Genomic DNA, 3810 nt, shown 5'->3' on the forward strand with positions numbered 1-3810 from the left:
CTAACCATGTTTTTTCTAGGCTCAATATAATGACTAAATAAACTTGGCAATCCATCTACGATTTCTTGAAACAAATCCAGTCTGGACCAAATTGGTGGACTGAACGACTAACACTCCAGCTGACAAGAGAAGTAGAGCAGTTAGCAAAGCTAAACATCAGGAAATAATTAATCAACATGTACTGTACATGAAATGAGAGCAAGCCTCATCTTAACGCAACAGCTGGCCTATGGAGTGTCACAAAGTTAAGCTCATATTGACATCCCCATGGAAAAACAGTTTTTATGCAAGCCTTCTGGATTTTTGGTTATTTTTTGTGTTAGACTGATGTAGGCTATATGATGTTAAACATAAACATAACAAAATATGTACACATGTAATGAACTTTGACCTGAGTTTGGCTGACCTATGTGAGCAAAAGTATAATGCAGAGCTTGTTTGGGTAATAACTAAGGGGGGGTTAAAATGTGGAGTATGTTCATCAATCTGAGCTGTATCTGTCTGTGTGAACAGAGCAGCCGGTTCAATTCCTTATCAGTTTGGTATCTCTTGTGAAAATTAAATTATTTATTAGGAAAAAAGCAACACATTACAAATTATCTTTACATAGCATTGACACAGACAGTACACAGATGTGGAAAATGTACATTTAAAGACTTGAAACTTTATGATGCAAGTTGTTGTTCACAACTTTGATTAATCACAATAAAACAAATATGTATCCAGTGTACAGTATGTCTATCTACACAAGCTTACAGTAGCTTTTATATTAGTGTTGTGTCATGATGATTACTTATGTTTGCAATACATATACATACAGTGCAATCCAATATATTAATTGGATTAATGACATTAGGGGCTAGTACCTTTCTTGAACAGAATGAAAATAAATATTACATCTGCAAAGATTAGCAAATCCAGTATTACACCATCAAGCCAACCCAAGAGCCCGGGCATCAGTGTAGATACACTCTTCTTTCATTGCTTTTGTACCCCCAGTCCCTTTGCTTGATATCCTACGGATGAAGGCTGGTGCAGAATAAATCAATGAGTCATCATCTGTCTGTGAAAATATAGAGAGAAATGTTATGAGACAACATTTTCACAAGCAGAGAAAAAAACATGCTGACAACTTTACAGGCTTGTCTTTTACTTTACCTGCTGACCTCGCTGATTTTTACCGGCTGTTGTTTCATTTGTATGCAGAGCAACATCAGCTGTATTATAATGAAACATTACAAAACCCATTAATGTAAGGCAGCTTTTGCCAAATAGGTTTGATATATATTTGTATCAGTGAATGTACTTATTGTTGCAAGCACCACAGGATTTCCCCTTCAGTGTCTTGATTGCATAAATGAGAAAGGCATTAACAATCACACATACAGGACTGTCTCAGAAAATTAGAATATTGTGATAAAGTTCTTTATTTTCTGTAATGCAATTAAAAAAACAAAAATGTCATACATTCTGGATTCATTACAAATCAACTGAAATATTGCAAGCCTTTTATTATTTTAATATTGCTGATTATGGCATACAGCTTAACAAAACTCAAATATCCTATCTCTAAATATTAGAATATCATGAAAAAGTATACTAGTAGGGTGTTCAACGAATCACTTGAATCGTCTAATTAACTCGAAACACCTGCAAGGGTTTCCTGAGCCTTGAAAAACACTCAGCTTGGTTCAGTAAACTAAATCACAAGTATGGGGAAGACTGCTGATCTGACTGCTGTCCAGAGGACCGTCATTGACACCCTCCATCAGGAGGGTAAGACACAAAAATAAATTTCTCAAAGAGCAAGCTGTTCACAGAGTGCAGTTTCAAAGCACATCCACAAAAAGTCTGTTGGAAGGGGGAAATGTGGCAGGAAACGCTGCACAACCAAGAGAGATGACCGCAGCCTTAACAGCATTGTGAAGAAGAGTCGCTTCCAGAATTTGGGGGAGCTTCAAAGACAGTGGACTGAAGCTGGAGTCCAGGTATCAAAAGTCACTGTTCACAGACGTGTCCGGGAAATGGGCTACAATAGCCGTATTCCCATGGTCAAGCCACTTCTGAACTCAAGACAACGGAAGAGGCGTCTGACTTGGGCTAAGGAAAAGAAGCACTGGACAGTTGCACAGTGGTCCAAAGTCCTCTTTTCAGACGAAAGCAAGTTTTGTATTTCATTTGGAAGTCAAGGCGCCAGAGTCTGGAGAAAGGCTGGAGAGGAGCAAAATCCAAGTTGCTTGAAATCCAGTGTGAAGTTCCCACAGTCAGCGATGGTTTGGGGAGCCATGTCAGCTGCTGGTGTTGGTCCACTGTGTTTCATCAAGCCCAGAGTAAATGCAGCTGTGTACCAAGAGATTTTAGAGCACTACATGCTTCCATCTGCTGAAAAGCTCTATGGAGATGAGGAATTCATTTTCCAGCATGATCTGGCACCTGCCCACAGTGCCAAAACCACCAGTAACTGGTGTACTGACCATGGCATTACTGTCCTCGATTGGCCTGCAAATTCCCCTGACCTGAACCCCATAGAGAATATGTGGGGTATTGTGAAGAAGAAGCTGAAAGACACCAGACCCAACAATGCTAATGAGCTAAAGGCCGCTATTGAAGCATCCTGGGCATCCATAACACCTCAGCAATGCCACAGGCTGATTGCCTCCATGCCACGCCGCATTGATGCAGTAATCCGTGCAAAAGGATTCCCAACCAAGTACTGAGTGCATTAATGGACATTTTCAAATGTTTGATTGTGTTTTGCTGTTATAAATCTTTTTTTTTTACTTGGTCTGAGGAACTATTCTAATTTTTTGAGATAGGATTTTTGAGTTTTCTTAAGCTGTATGCCATAATCAGCAATATTAAAATAATAAAAGGCTTGCAATATTTCAGTTGATTTGTAATGAATCCAGAATGTATGACATTTTTGTTTTTTTAATTGCATTACAGAAAATAAAGAACTTTATCACAATATTCTAATTTTCTGAGACAGTCCTGTATAGCCAAAGCAGCACCTAACAGAGAGATGATGGTATTGTTCTGCTGCTGATTCAACAGGAAGTCTGATGACACAATGTGGGAAAAAAGCAGATAATGAACATTAACATTTGGCATGTCTGAAATTAAGAGCAATTTCCAAGTGATTATGTTATGGACCATTACTTGACCTTAATCAATCTCATATGCTACATTACTAATTACAGTTAAACATGATACAGTTACCTGTAGTGTTGAGTTCTGATCTGTTTCCAGAAATGATGTCCTCACATGCGGCCACATCGCAGTCACATGTCTTGTAGAAGCTGTAGACACATTTCTTCTTTGAGGGTCCACCTGGTTCCTTTTCATGTACTTCAACACCGTTTCCTCGAGTATTATTCAAACTTTGATTAAAAGCCTTGAAACAGCACAGATTTTGTTCTTCTGGTCGTGTTTTGTTCTCGGAGTCGGAGAGTATTGAACACTGCAGAGTCACAGAGTCTCCAGGATGGACTGGATCAGTTGGAGAAACTGCAGTGCTTTCAGGTTCTGGGAAATGTAGTTTCAGTTAGCTAGAAATACGATAATGATTTTTAAAATAAAGCTGCAATCAGTATTAGGTAAATAAATTGGCATTCAAGTAAATGTATTATTACTTCATAATTATACTGTCTCAAGTAAAAATTCCTTGAGTGAGATTACAAGTATCTCATTAAAGATACTTCCTTAGATGCAATTTATTGTTTCGCTGGCTCTTTTATTTCTTGCTGTCAGACAATCAGTGTTCTCAATTTGAGCTCAAGTTCACATAAAGATGAATTATAGTTAAATAAG

The 3810-nt window shown here is 38.1% G+C and overlaps 1 long non-coding RNA gene across 1 annotated transcript; it reads right to left on the reverse strand.

Annotated features, from left to right (window-relative positions):
* Positions 1-547: 547 nt before the first annotated feature.
* Positions 548-1310, reverse strand: LOC307034446. Its single transcript, XR_013806916.1, has 2 exons — positions 1159-1310; positions 548-1063 (listed from the first exon to the last, which is right to left on the reverse strand). It is a non-coding gene; the product is annotated as an uncharacterized lncRNA (long non-coding RNA).
* Positions 1311-3810: the final 2500 nt, after the last annotated feature.

Source organism: Notothenia rossii (assembly GCF_949606895.1).
Source record: "Notothenia rossii genome assembly, chromosome: 3".
In the NCBI taxonomy this organism is placed as follows: domain Eukaryota; kingdom Metazoa; phylum Chordata; class Actinopteri; order Perciformes; family Nototheniidae; genus Notothenia; species Notothenia rossii.